This window comes from Mauremys mutica, chromosome 16, assembly GCF_020497125.1.
Source record: "Mauremys mutica isolate MM-2020 ecotype Southern chromosome 16, ASM2049712v1, whole genome shotgun sequence".
Classification (NCBI taxonomy): domain Eukaryota; kingdom Metazoa; phylum Chordata; order Testudines; family Geoemydidae; genus Mauremys; species Mauremys mutica.
The window spans coordinates 24,648,098-24,666,401 of record NC_059087.1 but is presented as its reverse complement, the minus strand read 5'-3'; positions in this window follow the sequence as shown (position 1 = coordinate 24,666,401).

Sequence of the window (18,304 nt, the reverse complement as noted above, 5' to 3'; positions counted from 1 at the left end):
TTTAGCTGAATGGCAGGCTTATGGCAATGATCCGTTTACTGCAAATATGTTGAATACTTAATCATGATGGCTCAAGCCAGACAGCAGGGTGATGCTAAGCCAACCAGGGGAAAGAAACGTGCCCTGGGCCTGATTTGCCGAATCAGAGCAGCTGAAAAGTCAGGATTTCATGCATGGAAATGATTGAGAAAATCATTTCAAACAATGAATAAAAATCAGCCCAAGTCAGAAAATGGCAGATTTCATCAAACAAATGACATCTGAGGACTTCTTAGCCCAGATCTGCTGCACATATGACAGCTGCCACCTGGTCAATCTAGCTGCTTAAGATTTTGTATTTGCACCATCAACATAGTATCCAAAGTCACTGGCTTATAGCCTGAAATAAGCAAGTCTGTCCCACTGCAATGTTTTAACGTGAATACGTTCTGCGTCAGTGCCAAGCTAACCAGCTATCTCCAGACGCCTGACCTAACCCAGGTATGTATCGTATCTGAACTGGCACGGCCATATTTATCCTCTGAAAGTCCTATCTCTGAGGGTAGTCATCATCCCATAATTAGCTAATGAGCACTCAGGAATTTTCAGGATGGTGTTTCCTTGAGTGGGATCATTCAGCACAGGCACCATGCGTGGCTTCAGCCCAGAAAGTAGCAGAAGCGCTCCAAGCTTAGTCATTTCCCCTCCGCCTTTCACTGGATAATTTATTCTGGCCTAGACCCTGTCAGCGGCAATCATGTGAATTCTGGCCATCACGTGGGTCGGGGGAAGCAGAGAAGGCGACTCAGCTGACACGCTCCGACGTCTCTTGAGACCAGAGAGGACGAGACAGCCGGCCGCAGAACCCATCGCGTGACATCTTCCAAGGTCCTGACTCCCCGCCAATAACATACAAACGGATCCCAAGTGAGGCAGTGCTGCAGAGAGCTGCTGATCCAAGGGGAGCAGAGATTGTGAGGGGGTAAAACATGGGGAGTATAAATAGAGGGGGAAGGAAGGGAGAGTGAACAATACACATGGCTACAGGGCTTGCTCCATATGTGCTGGGATCTCATGGGCCCCAGAAGTATCTGCAGAGAGAGGCGGCTTGGGACTGGTATGCAGCACTATTGAAATTCTCAGGCTTCTTATTGTGCCAATTAATCACCTGGGCCTCATCTTCTATTGAGACTGCGAGCGCTTCAGGGCGGGGAGTGGCTGGTAGGTTTAGCCCCAGCCCTGCAAGGTGCAGAGAGCCTTCAACTCCTGCTTATTTCAGTGGGAGCTGAGAGCAGGAAGGTGCTCGTCCCCTTGAGGGATTGGGTCCCTTGGGCCAGCAGCTTTGAAAAAAAAATCAGGCCTTGAGTCTGTAAAGCATGGTGCCAATTCCAGCCCCCTGCCAGGGATCTTTTCATGGTACATGCGCTAGTTGTTCACTCACTCAGTGCTCAATGGGTATTGGCTGAAACAGCAGGTTTTAAATATCTAGCCACCCTGCAACAAATCCAAATACCAGCTGGGTCAACTGAGCCCTTTATCCTACAAAGGCAGATGCGCTGCGCTCCAAGCAGTTTATGGAGGAGGGGATCCTCTCAGAAGAGACCTTAAGAAATAAATTCTTGTCTTCTCTTTGTAGGTACCAAGGCTCCCAGGGAACATTGGACAAGAGCAAGGGAGGGACAATAGCACCCTTGGCATTATTATTTTTTGCATTGCAGCAGTTCCCACGCAGGCCAGGGGCTCCCTTGTGCTAGGTGATGTACCCAGAATGGAAGAGAATCTCTGCCCCAAACAGAAACAGACAAATAAGTAGCTGTTGAGAAGCTGAACGTTTTTTCCTCTCTCCACGCTGTCGCATTGTCCATTGTCCATCCCACAGGAGGCTGCATCTCAGGGTTCTTAGCTCCATCGTTTGTGAAGCCTTTGGCATGAGACGTGCCAACAGGAAATGCAAACCACTTTCCCATTGTTTATTTTTGTGATCTATTTGCGGAGAAGAAAGGATTCCCACGCAGCGATTGCTCTAGTGCAAGGGGGTGTGATGTTTTATTATTGCCATCGTGCGTATTTTATCTGAGCGCTCGGTGTGCGTCACTCTTCTCTGGGGCGCTGCAAGGAAGCGTGGAACCTATTTCAACGTCCTGCCCGGGCCTCAACTCAGAAAGTGAAGATGTCCTCAATATACAACCCTCTCCCAAAACCAGTGGCAAAAGGTCTGGCTCCAATTACTGGAGTCCACGGGGGGAGTGGAAAATGGTTACACAAGAGCAATACAAAAATAGATATGGGAGAAACCGAATCCGCTGAGCAATGGGAGGTCATTTAATAGGAGATGCCTGTGACTGTGTGTACTACCACTGGAAAATACCCCAGCTCCAGCTCAGGTTACCTCTGTGGCTCTATTTATACCGATGTAATTAGCAATGCCATATTCAGGTAGCACAGCTCAAGGGAAAGCTCACACAGGGAGAGCCATTCTGTTTGGTCCCTGCATATGGACTTGTACACACTGGATTTGAAAATAAAGTTGGTAATTAAAATCTGCACTCACAAGCTTCCTGCCGGGGAGTGACAGACACAATACCAGAGCCCAGGGGCACAGCTTGTCTATCAGGTTCCTTCTGCATTAAATAGCTTGTTTAAGTCAGAAGCGGATCTGCACCAAACTCTGGATCTGAACTTCCCGGCGTTTGGATTCTGAACCCAGGTCTGACTTGCACAGTCAGCTCTGGCTAATCTAATCCATCCTGGCATTTACACTGGGCTCATCATAGCTAAACCAAGGTCTCCAAGCAACCCTATGCTTGGTGGGGTTAAAAAAAATAATCAGCTAATTAGAGGAAGAAACTCAAGCTGTGAAAGTCAGAGCCAGCTCCAGTGGTGGATTCCCAACAGCTCCAAAGCTCAGAGCCTGGGGCAATTCAGGATTCCCTTTCCTTTAGTAGGGCACGCGGCAGAGTTACAATAAAAGCTAAATCCAGAGAGAAATTAAAGCTCAGAGCCAGACTTACACCTACCAGTGCATTGAGCAAATCATCTTTTCTGCACCCTGCCCTTTGGCAGGCCCATCCCCATCATTTCTCTCACTACCTCGGTGTCCCTTTCTTTTTTCCTTCCTGCTTTCCTGAGCTGTCTTCCCTTCCCCCATGCCAGGACAACCTCCTCCTGCAGCACATACCGTGGGAATAGCCTCATGGAGAGCCACAGTCATCTGGCCAGATAGCGACTTCGGGCAAAATGGATCTCCTCCTCTCAGAGCTGTGGGATCCCATCTAGCCTGAACTTGGCCCCGCCAACACTGGGTGCCCATTGGGGTACCCCAGTGGCAAAGAGCGCGTGGCCTGATCAGGAGGAGGTGGTGAGAGGCGGCGGGGTGGAGATGGGAATGGGGAAAGAGGAGAAAGGTGGTGGCACTGGAGGCGCAGAGTGCAGGACGGCTGGGAGTGGGAGAGGAGGAACGGGCGACAGGAGGGGTGGGGTGGCGGAACGGAGGGGCTGGTGGGAATGGGGCAGGCAGAAGGATGGCAGAGGCGCTCAGGAGGGATGGGGTGAAGTGGACGAGGAAGAGGAAAAGCAGGGTGAGTGAGGCAGCAATAGCAGATTGGAATGGAGGACGGGGCTAGTGCAGAGGTGGGCAAACTATGGCCCACGGGCCACATCCGGCCCGCAGGACTGTCCTGCCGGGCTATTGAGCTCCCGGCCGGGGAGGCTAGCCCCCAGCCCCACCCCCGCAGCCTCAGCTCGCCATGCCGCCAGCGCTCTGGGAGGCCGGGCTGCGAGCTCCTGATGGGCAGCGCAGCAGTGTGGCTGGCTCCGGCCAGGCGACGTGGCTGTCAGTCCTGCTGCTCTGAACGGCATGGTGAGGGGCGATGGCCAGGAGGTCCTGGAGGGCTATCAGGGCACAGGGAGCAGGGGGCAGTTGGATGGGGCAGAGGTTCTGGGGGAGGCCGTCAGGGGACGGGGAACGGGGGGTTGGGTAGGCGTGGGACTCCTGGGGAGCCTGTGAGGGGGCGGGGATGTGGACAGGGAGCAGGGCAGTCAGGGAGCAGGGGGGTTGGATAGGGGATGGGGTCCCGGGGGGGGTGGTTAGGGGTGGGAGGTCCCAGGAAGGGAAGTCAGGGGACAGGGATCAGGGGGGTTGGATAGGGGACGGGGTCCCAGGGTGGGCGGTTAGGGGTGGGAGGTCCCAGGAAGGGAAGTCAGGGGACAGGGAGCCGGGGGGTTGGATAGGGGGTGGGGTCCCGGGGGGGTGGTTAGGGGTGGGATGTCCCAGGAAGGGAAGTCAGGGGACAGGGAGCAGGGGGGTTGGATAGGGGATGAGGTCCCGGGGGGGTGGTTAGGGGTGGGAGGTCCCAGGAAGGGAAGTCAGGGGACAGGGAGCAGGGGGGTTGGAGGTCCCAGGAAGGGAAGTCAGGGGACAGGGAGCAGGGGGGTTGAATAGGGGATGGGGTTCCAGGGGGGTGTGGTTAGGGGTGAGAGAACCCAGGGAGGGAAGTCAGGGGACAGGGAGCAGGGGGGGTTGGATAGGGGATGGGGTTCCAGGGTGGGCGGTTAGGGGTGGGAGGTCCCAGGAAGGGAAGTCAGGGGACAGGGAGCCGGGGGGTTGGATAGGGGGTGGGGTCCCAGGGTGGGCGGTTAGGGGTGGGATGTCCCAGGAAGGGAAGTCAGGGGACAGGGAGCAGGGGGGTTGGATAGGGGATGGGGTCCCGGGGGGTGTGGTTAGGGGTGGGATGTCCCAGGAAGGGAAGTCAGGGGACAGGGAGCAGGGGGGTTGGATAGGGGATGGGGTCCCGGGGGGTGTGGTTAGGGGTGGGATGTCCCAGGAAGGGAAGTCAGGGGACAGGGAGCAGGGGGGTTGGATAGGGGATGGGGTCCCGGGGGGGTGCGGCTAGGGGTGGGAGGTTCCAGGAAGGGAAGTCAGGGGACAGGGAGCAGGGGGGCTTGGATGGGTCGGGGATTCTGAGGGGGGCAGTCAGGGGGCAGGAAGTGGGAGGGGACAGATGGGGCGGGGGCCAGGCTGTTTGGGGAGGCACAGCCTTCCCTACCCGGCCCTCCATACAGTTTCACACGCTGATGTGGCCCTCAGGACAAAAAGTTCGCCCACCCCGGGCTAGCGACTGGCAAAAGCAGCTTCTTCCCTTTTCCCGAGGCAGGTGGGGAGACTGGGCCCAGGGCCCAGAGGAGCCTGTGAAGGGGCAATATAAGGTGTGGGGGGGGATGCACATTGTGGGGAGCCAGCCTGAGCGGCGTTCTCCATTGTCCAATAGCAGCCGCTATCTGCGCTTGATTGGCTGGATTCAGCATTAGCCGACGCGCCGGCCATGTCCCAGCTCTGTTCCACTTCAGAGACATTCTGAGCAACAGTCCTGTTAGGCTGGTGGCCATTTCCATAGCCTGATCAGCCAGCGAGCTGCCTGCCCTCTGATCCGGGCTTGGGCTCTTCGCTCGCCCTCCGCTTCTCCCCCGGCTTTGCTAATCCATTAGCTGAGCAGGTCCTGGCGCATGGGAATAGCACGTGCTCAGCTAGGGCAAGCACTGGGGTATCAAACATACTGTACAACCGCTCCGCCAATGAGTGAAAGAACACAACCCCTACCCCCCAAGCGCTTGGCTTCACAATGGTGTTGCCCTGATATCAGATCCTCACAGTGAGAGGCCCTGGCTTCTGCCTGTGACGGGGGAGCCGGGGGAGAGAAGGAAATGCCTTAAACAACTGCCTGCACCGCTCCAATCCGTCCCTCCACGAAATAATGGGAATGGGCAAGGGAATCCCAGCTCCTTGCAAGGTAATACCGGGGGACACACTCAAGGGTGAGAAGCCAACAGCATCTCACTGTAGAAGCGAATGCTTCTGTATAAGGCTTGTCCTGGGTGCGAGGGTTTCGCACAGCTTTAGTAATAAGTTAAAAAAGAGGTGAAGCGGGATGGCTAGAGCACAGGGCTGGGAGTCGAGAGACCCAGGTCCTAATCACAGCGGGGATCCTGACACATTGTGTGACCTGGCAGCAGGTGAGAGGAGCACTTTTGTGAAGCACTTTGAGATGTGTGGCTGGGAGAAACTGTAATTAAACACAAAGAAGAGGAGTTCTCATGGCCTGGCCCAGCCACGGCACATGCTGGAAACACCCAGTGAGAGAGTCCAAGGGCAGTAAACGAAAGCTGGAGCAGGAGACTCTGATGGCTCCACTTACAGGCTATATAGAGGATCAATGTGAGAGAGATCAGGCTGGAAAGCAGCAAGTGGCGTAAGTGTACCAGGCTGCATTCATTCCTGGGGTAACAATGGAGTTACCCTAGGACAAGTTTGGCCCAAGGTGTAGCTAAGGGAAAGATGACAAGAGCCTGCAATGCAGGACAAGGCTGGAACTCCACTGAGCGGTCCTGAGGGCACCATAATCCAAGTCTCACAAGTTTCTGGGGGCTCAAGCCAACATGGAATTTCCTTCAGCACTCCAGCAGCGAGTTTATTTCCGATACCAGAGAAAGCACAGGAGATCTGGGAAAGGAAACAAGTTACAATGGCAAAACAATGCCGCCATTGTCGAACGCTGCTGTAATCACAGCTCCTGCTAGGGCAGCAACGCGGCAATTATCGTATCAAGGAAGAGCGGCACTAACAGGATCCTCCAGAGTCAACCCAAGGCTAGTAAATACAATGCACACTGACGTTCCCATGCTAATAACATCCCGGCATTGTTTCAAAGAGAGCGAGTGCCCAGGGGCTTTGGATGATGCTGTGTCTCAAGTTGCAGACTTGAGTCCTTTATCCGGTGCAGCTACTTTTCTTCAACCAAGCATTGCACAAGTTTACAACCTTTGGAGACGGGTATGTTTTTACCCCCTGTCATCGACAGAGGAGGAAACCGGGGCAGGAGAAATTTGGGTCCTTGCCCACAGCCACAGAAGGACTTAGTGTCAGAAGGGAGATTAGAACTCCTGCTTTCCCACAACAAGCCTCCAGTGCTCCCTTATCACTTTATCAAGCAGATTCTCCACCCTCCCAGAAGACCCCGGTCCCCCAGGAACAGCTTTTAAAGAGTGCACTTGTATTTCCTCTTCAGTCTAACACCAGAGGGCCTGCAGTGGGGGGTGTCGGCGCAGCAGATAACCCAGATTCACCAGGTGGCACTGGTTCTATCGCAGAAATTAAAGAGCAAAATCCCTCTGACCTACCACTCCTACTGGGAATTCCCCCCCGGGCTCCGACCTGGGATCCGCCGTGCAGGTTGACATTGTGCTCCCAGTTACCCTGCTGCCAAGTCTCCGTGTCAGCCCTGCCAGCTCCAGAAGAGCCGAACGGGCAGCAGAGCTAAGAGTAGAATTTGGCTCATTGTATGACACAGGACTAATGTCCCGGGGAGGGTGTTAATACAATGGTCTCCAGCCCTGCGCTCACTCTTGCTGACTCAGATTTTTTAAGTCCAGGTCAACAAAGCACGTAAGCACAGATGCTGAATGGTCTTAATGAAAACCAACGGACTTCGGCACATGCTCTAGTGCTCTGGGGGCTCAATCATCTCCGACCATTCCGTTGCTTCTGACCCAGAAGGAAGGACAGTATAAACCAGGAGAATGAGGCTTGCAGGGTCCATCACATCGGCCCCCAGAGATAAGCACCCAGCCTTGGATAGTGTGGCGAGGTATGGGGTAGAAAAAATCACTGGTACCCGACAGGTGCTTTGCATCTCTAGAGTGGCACAAAGCAGACAGTGTTTTGCGTAAAAAAAAAATCATAGGTTGCTCAAGTGCACGGACACTTATTCTGTTAGACACAAGCCAGGAAATCACTGAGTCCTCACCCGGCCCTGGCAGCCTCTGAGTTTGCCCTCTCCATGTCCACCATCCAGCACACACTCCCCATGCCCTCTGTAACGCCCTTCCCTCCCTCGCCCTAGCTCCCTCCTTCCCGTTCACCCTCCTAACCCTGCTCTACACGTCCGCTCACCCAGCCTGCGCTGCCGCATGCGGTGCAGGGAGAACCAAAGGGAGGGATGTGGGAGGAAGAGGGTCTGAGCTGGGGAACCTTGATGGGAGGACGAGGGCCCTGCAGGCCGCCGGGGGGGAGTGGGAGCCCAGAGTCTCCACACCAAGGCTCTCCTAGCACCCAAGGCAGCAGCGCCATGCACAGCCCCTGGCTGAGCTGCTGCCTCAGCACAGACGCAGCTACCCTGGAGCTGCTGGCTGGTGTACAGATGCCGCAATGCAGAGCCACTGGGCTCCCCGCTATGCTCCTGCCCCCCTGCACAGCCACAGCTCCTCACACCCCATTGCCCTCCACCAAGCCTCAGAGTCCCTGGCCCCTCCCACCGCTGCCTCCTCAAAGTCCTACGCACGCTGCCTGCCCCCTCCCTGTGCCTGCTCATCCCCCAAGCAAGGGCCATGTCCTCCAGGCCTCAGCAGCCTGCTAGGCAGGGAAGCAGTGCTGGGAAATAGCTGTCAGGTAGCCTGGGCATGACTGTGTGGTTACCCCAAACAAGGGGTGTAACTGTGAGGGACTGAGAAGACTCACTGGCACAGCCCCCCCACCGCTGGTCACTCCATCCCATAGCGGCCCACCTCCTTTCATGAAAGGCCGGGTCACATTTTAGTCCAACCCCTTCTGGGGTAACAGAAAACCCAACAAAAACAAATCATTGTCCCGTGTAAAAGGTCTTTGGCTCTCAGCTCTGAGCTCAGTGGTCTGTGCACCCTTCTCTCCAGTAGCCTAGGTCCTCTCCTCAGGGGCTTCGTACCACCTTGCCACTGGCTGGTATGGGAAATCAGGCCTGCCCTCTACACCGAGCTCCAGGCCAGAGACCCTATAACCAGCGGTCAAGGCCTGCTCCGTCAGACCTCTCTCTGATGCCTCCCACAACCTCTCTCTGGGCCAGGGCTCCCCCCTGGACTCCCCCAACAAAACCCCAAAGTAAGGGTACAAATGTAACCCCCCTTCTGCTCTCCTCAGCCTTGGCCTTTCACCCCTTTCCGTTCCTTGTTGTACACCTACCAGGGGTCCCTGAAGTCAGTCTCCTGCCATTACACCAGGGTCCACCACCACCAGAGCCTGCTCCACCCCTCCCCTGGCTTCCCATTCTTTAGGCCTGGGGAGCAACTGGAGAGCTCGTCACCCTCGCCCTGCAGCTCCCTGGTGGGCCAGACTTCCCTTCGTTATAGTCCTCGCCCAACTCTTTCCCCAGCTGGGCTTCCTCTTTCATCAAGCCTGGCCCACGCTGCAGGTGCAGCCAGGCAGCATAACTGGCCTCTCAACACCACAGTAACCCATTCCTTTCCGGTGTGGGGGCCACCCGGTGCGTATGTGTATGTATGTACCCATGTGTCTGGGCATACATATAGGGCTACGTACTCTGGAGTGTGCAAGGAATGGGATGGCTTACCTAAAGGAACCCACTGGAAGCTGAGAAACACAGGGGGAAATTTCAAAAATTCAGCATTTAAAACTATTGCCTCCGCAAAAGCTAATAAATATTTCACTAAGATGGTATCTGGTACGTTGAACTCTCCTAAAAACAAGTTATTGTGCCAAATATGGAGTCTACATTTAATCGTCAAAACACACAGAGAGATTTTTGTACCTGCTTTAATGAAAAATCTAAACACACCCTTAATTATGCCATTGCTACCAACACGTTTATACGGACACCTGGCCACAGAGTCAAACACGCAGCCCTAGAGCTGAGTCCCTGTGTCAGATTAGCTTGGCGGTCTTCATAGTTCTCGGTGTGCTTCTGAAATAACAGCACAACTGGGCACTTCTGGAGACATTTTGCTGCAGACCAGTAATAAAATCTTGGTAAATACTGAGAAGTCTAAAGGTGCCTTTGGCTTTTGATGTTTTGTCCCCGCCCTGCGTTCCACCAGTCTATTTCCTGGGACAATGCAGTACAATATGAATGTTTCGCAATTTGGATATATACACATATAGAGGGGGAAGCTACCTATAGTCACCTTCACTCACTTGCAAATGCTCTTGGTAAGGTTGCTTTAGGGAGACACGGCATGTTTATCTATGGATCTGTGCTGGTTTCTCACTACACGCACGACCCCAGGAGATGTCAGCATCTCATGCACAGATCTCAGAATGTGCTGAAGGATGCTGCTGTGATTTCAATTCGATATTCTCTAGCTCTCTGCTTGGAATGCTGGACACACTGGGTCTATTCCTAATATCAGTGACACCGATGTAAATTGGGGGGTAACTCTACTCTACAGACTTCAATGGGGCTAGCTCGAGATTTCTATGTGAGTAACCAAGAGCAGAATTTGGCTTGCACTCTCCTGTTCATGTTTTTGTGGTGCTGTAACAACACGCAGACTGGTTCTAGTTGCTTGGTCAAGCCGAGGCCGTGGGTGGTTCTGTGATCAGTAGCAAAGGGGCCAGGCAGGGTTCGATATGTGACACGTTTTCAGTAGATGCCGTTTTGAAGACAATCTTCTCCTTAAGATCCAAGACCTTGAGAGCTAAGAAGCTCAGGCTCTGGCTGCAGCAGCACACACGTCGCCCCTCAGACCATTTCAGTGCAATCTAGAGTGAAAAGCCGACACGTGAAAAGGAAAACAAAACAAAAAGACGGAGCCCAATGGCATGAGAGACCTGTAGTGCCCTACAAGTGCCAGCCCAGTGGGAGTGCCAATGAACACTATTGCCTTCCTTCCTTCCAGGGGTTACCCTCTGTGGGCAGGCAGAGCCCTGGGAACCAAGAGCCGTGATTGTGGCGGACCCCCATGAGGGACGCAAGAGGGAGGATCCCGACATTGTCCCACTGCTTACACCCACCTCTGCCTGGCCCACAGCGTAAGCAGTCGCTGCTCCATCTACTCCAGTGGTGTTAGACCTCTCAGGAGCTGGAGCCTGACGCTGGCATTTCCCAGCAGGCTCCACTCCCAGTTAGGCACCCAAATGAGTGGCCAGCTGATTGTCAATGGCACCCAGGGTGCCCGTTGTGAAAATCTGGGTGTAATTGTCACAGTGCCGAGCTCTGTATAAATCTGCCCCCAAGTGTGGGGGCTGCGGATTGGAACAATCTGGGCCCCGGTGTCTAAATCCTGCATCTCAGCTCCATAGCCCAAGCCCATCTGGGTATCAGAACGAAGGGCTCGGGGCCCAGCATTGGAACCTGGGAACACAGGCCATCGTTCTCAGAAGTGGGTATCTAAAGTTTGAGATTTAAACCCTGAAAAATTGGCCTGACATTCCTCTGTCCTCAGGGATGGGCCAGGCATCGTTATGGCAGAGCTGCTGGGGAGCAAAAGCTAAAGCAGCTACAGGCTTCTTCCCCACACGTGCCCTGAGGAATGACCCCCCAGAGACTGGATTCCTACAGTTACCGCCCCTTCCCTCCTGCGGCTTGGATGACTATACCCCCTAGAGCATGCACCTTTGGGGCTGAGTGGGGGCCAGTGGCTGGGATACCATAGCAGCACTTCCAGGACACCAGGGAGCTGCTGAGGTGTGTAGAACCCCTGGGGCAGCATGCGTGAGACAGGGGCACATTCAGCTTGGGCACATTCAGCTACCTTGGAAATTCAGCGTCCCTTGCATAGAGGCCTCCTGCACTTTAATCTCAGCTCTGTCACTGACATGCTGTGTGACCTTGGGTTACTCACTTCACCCCTGTGCCTCACTTTCCCAGCCCTGAAGTGAGACTAAACACCCCCTTGGGTGTGTGGGCTTAACGGCTCTCCAAGGCTTTCAGGATGAGACGTACTGGGGGGCAGCAAGTGCTGAGCATTCATGGGTAATTAGCGGCGAGAGGCGACTGTTTTCCCTTCACTGGGGCTCCAGTGACGAGCACAGACAGGGCTGTGATTCTCGTATAAATTGCATACCGCAAGGTTAATGACCCAGATCAGTGCCACCGGTTCATGGCAAACGTAGCAGCTGAAGCCAGCACTGCTTTCTCAATGGGCTATTTTGCAGAGTTATGTTGGCCCTGCAGTAAAACAGCTTGAGGGAAGCAAACAAACTCGGCAGAAGATGCTTGGAGACGCAGCTACCCAGTAATGATGCCAGGCCATGATGAGCTGCGCCCCAGAAGATGCTACAATTCAGAGGGAAACATTCCCCATCAGAGCTGGTAGCATTTCTCCCCACTCATTCCTTTTCCTCTGCTCTCACCTTCCCCCATTCATCCTCGCTCTCCCTGACTAGCAATGGTGCACCAGGGTTCAGCTGTGATGCATTCGGTAGCTGTGTGTAACGCATTCTCCAATACATATGGGCACCCCGAATTCTATAATTGTGAGGAACAATAGAATTTGTCTGAGTAACCGGCCCATAATTTTCATGACTCTGGCATCTTTGGCTGTGGTCTCTCCTGCTGCTCCTGTCTAAATGTTCACAATGAATTATCGCTGGCATCATCTAACACCAAACAGCTGATTCTCTGGAGGTTTGAGAGAAGGTCAGGCATGTTATTCCTTTCTTTACACCGGATGCCTTGCAAGGCTGGGGAGGGGGGGCACTTTTCTCAGTTCACACAGTGCTGGGGTTCAAGATTCCCAGAAACCCACTGCCAAGAGGGGACAACTGCTGGTGGATGACCCCAACTTTAACAGGAGACTAAGAGGACACCGGATGTTCTGCTTACACTGATCTTTGTTCTGCCTTGTCTTTTTAGAGCATCAATAGAACAGTTGAAGGTGCATTTTAGAGAACACAGGCAGCTGTTAGACACCCTGGGCCATGCTAGATATTCTTTGGTATTAAGGCAAGCAGACACCATTAGGGATGAGCATGGGATCAAAAAACAAAAAATTAGATCTAGCGATTGTTGCTGGTGGAGGCAACTCAGTTCATCTACAAAAAGCAAGGTGAGGAGCTCAACTTTAATTTGGCTTTTCCACAAAGCATGAGGGCTGTCCAGAGAGGCTTCAGGCATGCGACACCTTGGGGTGCCCCATTGTCTCTTTCCTCCAGCCCTCACCTGCGTACTTAGGAACACAGCAAGATTTGAGCAGGGTCTCCAGGAGAAATGGGCCCACGTCACAACATTCTGGATCCAGACTTTGAACTCTCCAACATTTGGGGGATGTTTAGATATTGGATCTTTGGATTGGCTCATTTTAGCAACAGGAGCAAGGTACAAATTTTAGCTCCAGGGTCAGATTCCAAAGCTCAGGGTAGGGTTAGGATATGGGAGAGTTAGTCCATAGTTTGTTATTAAAAAAAACCTCCCTCTGGAAGCAGCTGGTACTGGCCATTAGAGACAGGATTTGGCAACAGATGGCTCTCTGCTCTGATCCATTATGATGATTCCTGTGCTCCTATCACAAGTCTGGGGTTTCGGTTCAGGGTCATCTCTCTGTAGAAGTAAGGGTAGCATGCGGAGTTTGTACCACTCTGATCTTTCAGCACAATCCCGCATGCTGATTTTCAAGGGAGGACTGTTTCCCATGGTCATAAGTGGAGGTGCAATCCAGAGCCTTATACTGGAGGGACCTTTAGGGCAGCAAAGATCCTTAGACTCGATTGAACACAGCATCTACACTGTATAGTGTGTCAGGGGTGTCAAAAAATGCCACGAGTTTTATGCTGATGATAGTAACTGATTTGACAGCCTATAGGTCAGGGGAGCACCCGGAGTAAGGATAGAAAGGGAACAGAATTCCCATGGCCCACTCAGTCCTTAGCCCCCTTGTTGTGACTGATCATAAGTGTATTGGTTGTGTGTGCACATGTGAGAGAGAGGTGTGTTGCGTGTTCACTGACAAACAGCCCTGTGAACCCCACTCTCATTGCCACAGAGGCAGGGTGACAGGGCAGCCCTGGGAAGAGTGCAGGCTTAACTGAAGCCAATTCACCCATTCCTGTTGGGGATTGCTGACACCTGGGCGGCAGTTGCTGGGCTAATGGGGCAATTGGCTCAGTGAGTGGGACCAGGAAGCCGGGGACCGCACAGGGAGAGCCTGGGCTGAGGCGTGAAGCTGCATGAAAGACACCTCTGGCTGCAAGCCTGCAACGTGCTGTGTTATACTTTGTAAGTGAAGAATAAACACACCCGTGGTGAAAGGGTGACAACCCGGCGTGTGTTGGTGGTTAAGAGACCAAGGAACAATGTGGCTGTAGAGGTGCGGACTCACCCCTGCGGCGCCTCCTGCTGGTGATTTCCAGGAATTTAGCTTGTTCCAGCTCTGGAGCGCCCTCTGCAGGCCTGTGATCCGCCTGTCCTCTTGGCCCCCATGTCCCTCCTGGGACCCGGTGCCCCTTTCTCTGTGGTGCTGCCCCCTGGCAGTAACACCCTCCCCCCAGTCTTAGGGTCTCCCCTCCCCAGGGAGCTCCCACCCACTATCCCCACCTCGCCTCAGTATACGGCTACTACCAGTCATCGTCTAGCCCCCGCGCCCTGGGGCAGGCTGCAGTATCAGCCTATTCATCACCAGCAAGGTTGGGTTTGGACCTGCTGCCTTGCCTATCCCTGGGCTGCCCCTCTGCAACCTCCAGTACCTGTTGGCCTTCTGCTAGGCCGCAGTCTGGGGCTTTCCAGGCTGGAGCTCCCCCAGCTCCTCTGCCATTCCCCAGCCCTGCGCCACTCAGGTACCCGGTCTCCAGCTCCCTGCTGCCAGGCCCTTCTCCTTCTACAGGCAGAGGGACACTGCCTGGGCCTCTGGCTCACTGCCTCTTATAGGGGCCAGCTAGGCCTGATTGGGGCATGGCCACAGCTGAGCCAATCAGCCCAGGCTTCTTGCTCCAGCCCCAGCCCTCTCCTGGGCTGTTTCCAGCCCCACAGGGCAGGAGCGGGTTACCACCCCGCTACAGTGGCACCCTGGCGTTCCATCCCAAGCAGCAAATAGCCAGCAGCAGGTAACAGCTTTGGGTCTCCAGGAGCCTGGCTACATTTGGTCCATTATCAGCACCCACCAGGAGATAGCACCCACCCACCTCAGCACTGCTTATTACTTTAGGGCGCTAACATCCAGGGAAGATTTACCTATGTCGGGAAATAGCTCAGCACAGCAGGGGCGTCTCCTCTCGGAGTCTCTAAAGCACTGTGCACATTTAGACTGGGATTTCCAAGGTATCTACAGGGTTTAGACACCCAATTCCTATTGAATTTCCAGGGGATGTAGGAACATTAACATCCATAAGTCCCTTTCAAAAGCCCCCCGCCCAGTGCGCTGCACACAAAATGGAACAAGAGGCATAATCTTGATGGCCTTGCTCCGTCCCACTGATTGTCAGTATTGCCGGGATAGGCGCTTAGCGCAGGCCCTCTCAGGGATCCTATGGCATTCCTGTGTTCGGTGTTAGGCCGAATTCTGAAGCCCTGGCTCCTAAGTGAGTTGGATGGTTGCTCAGCACTCTGGTTGCCTGAAGTACTGATTAATTGCACTATTTACTGCGAGGCGTATGCACTGCTGCATGAGAAGGGCAATGAGGAGTTATCTGCAAAGGAAAAGTGTGTCCTGGCTAAAGCCTGGTTCGTAACACAGCACGCCATGGGCATTCGTGCAGCAGTACGTGTGGTTGCCTGGCGTTCATTTTGTATGTGAGAGAGCCTGTGATTATGGCCGCACTGCAAAACAAGGGGTGTGTGTGGTGCATCGAGTTAGTGAGCTGGCTGTCAAATCCTGGCGGAGGCAAGGCACGGTCAGGTTTGTTCTTTCCTTGATGTAGCTAGTCAAGGCAAATAGCATGTGTGGGGGAACGGGGGTAGTGAGGTGACTTCGACTAGGTACAAGGAGGTAAAGTAAAAAGAACGAGGAGAACTTGTGGCAACTTAGAGACTAACACATTTATTTAAGCATAAGTGGGTTTTAGCCCATGACAGTTTATGCTTAAATAAATGTGTTAGTTTCTAAGGTGCCACAAGGATGCCTCATTCTTTTTGCTGATACAGACCAACATGAAACCTGAGGTAAAGTAGTGTCTGTGCCTTGTCTCCACCAGGATTTTATCGGGTTCTTGCTACCTCGACTTAGCAGTGAAGTTGTAGCCTGAGATAGTTGGGGGAGGAGGGGGGAGTATTAGAGCGTTATCAGATACTGTAGAAGCACCACATGTGAATAAAAGCAGCACAGTGCCTAGCCAGAAGCTCTATACCCAGAAGAGATACAGACCAATACAATGATGTGATGCAATAGTTTTCAAAGTCTTTATTGGCATAAATAATTCATACATTGTTACCGCACCAAACACCGCACAGAAAACACAGGAACACATGGCTAACCGGTTCGGCAGTTCACAGAGATTCGCACTCAGACAGCTGAAATTATAAATACTTTCTTAAAGTGTAGAAAACTTTATAAATGTTCCTGTACAAATTTACATCGGTGAGATCCAGCGTGCCTTTTTAGTGAAGCTTTTTTTTTTTTTTGCACCAGAACCAAATTGTTCTCTTCCAGTGTCGAGAATTTTGCAGCAACAACCACAACAAAATATATATATTTATAAAAACAAAACAAAAACAAAAAAAAGAGGGAAACAAAAAATTAAAACTCTTATCTCAGCTCATACTGCAACAGTCATAACTAACACACAGAAAACAAAGCTGGCCATCGAGTTCGGTTTGAAACTGTACAGGATTTAGAGTTTGTTATATATGTATGTATATATCTCTATACATACATATATAGATATGTATATATATTTATATATACTTTATGTACAGGAAAATGTAACAGCGTACTGTACAGAGAAAGGAAATAAGAAGGCTTTTGCAACTGACAAAATTTCCCCAAAGTCACTATTTGCAAAACAAACAAACAAAAGGAATAAAATCAAACATGCCAAGTGCTTGTCACAGGTGTGGGCTTAAGCAGTGGCCACTGCAAGCAGATTGACACATACAGAGCATGGCTGAGGATCAGGCAATAGACACAGGGCTTTCGAGTTCAGTGGTGCTACCCAGAGCACATGTATGCTCATTTTCCATCACAGCCAAAATGCACTAACCCAAGTGCTATCATCCCTTGTCTTTCTCTCAGCAGTTAGCCCTCTGCTTTGAAACAGGTCATCGCTTTGATTTAACTGGGGCAGATTAAGAAACTGTGTGTTCCAGAGAGCAGATACTCTGGCATCTAAAAAAATACAAAGAAGAGAGCCAGACGGACTTCCGAATGCGTAAGGATCTAACGGGTGGTGCTCACCCCAGTCCAAAGAGCAGGACAGTCATTGCACCGCTTCAGTCTCACACAATCCCTCAAGCGATATAGTCTTTGTGTGGGCTCTGCAGGGACTAGATTTCACTTGACATGAATCCAGGATTCATACTCCAGGCATGTTGCAGGGGGCGCTTTTTATTTGCTGGGGGACTACATTTCCCACGGCAAGTAGCAGGTCTTTTTGGTCCTTAACTGGACCTTTAACGAACACCCGGGCAGATCTCCCTGACTTGCATGCACTGTGCTCATGTTGAACTCAGGGAGTCAATGGGAGTTGTGTGAGGGAGGGTCTGGGCCCGCTGGAGGTAATGGCAGAGCTGCCTTGGGAAGTTATGGATGTGCTGAGGGGGGAAAGGTGCTTTTTGTGGGGATACACATCTCCCACTGCTCGCGACACTCCTGGTGTGTGTGTGTTTTGAGTAGGAGGGAAGGGGCGGGACGGGAGGACTGACTGGACGGCTTTTGGACTACCCCTAGTGGGTGCTGCTATGACCCAGTCCTCCCCAGACCCTAGCAGCTTATTATGTAGGAAGCTGTTGCAGCAAAATGGCTTCAAAGGCACGCTGACATTTCAGGGAGACTCATGGAATTGGGTGCGTATACTCTGGGATGCCCATCTTCCCCATTATATGCACTGTCAGGCTGGATCAAACTAGAAAAAGCCTGTCTGTAGAACTCCGTATCATCACTCCCATGTTACCGAGCGGGAAACTGAGGCACAGATCAGTGAAAGGGTCATCTAGCAGGCCGGTGACAGAGCCCAGACTAAAACCTAGAGCTCCTGGCTCCTAGTCCAGCATGCTATCCACTAGGCAACACTGCCTCCAAATAAAGTCAGGTGAGTTACATCCGCAGAGAATTGGGCCCAGGAATATTTACATAAGAGAAAGTGTTGCTAATAGGCATTAATATGGCTGTTCTGGCCAATTCCCCAGGGATCTAAGTGACCCGGGGGACCACGGACGGCCAAACTGCCAGCTGGGTACATTTCTCTCCATGCTGTAATGCCATGGAAAACTGGCTAAAAGGTTCCTACTGACAAAAACATTCCCAGAACCATGAACCTCCGCTACAGAAATATAAAGCTGGCATCAAAGGTGGGTTGGATGGACACAGCAGTCCCCTGCTTGTTTCCAGTGTGCCCAGCAAACCAGAGCCAGTTGGCACAGGCAATGAGCAATGCCACAGCCCATTTCTAGCTAGCACCGGAGAGCAAATGAGGTGA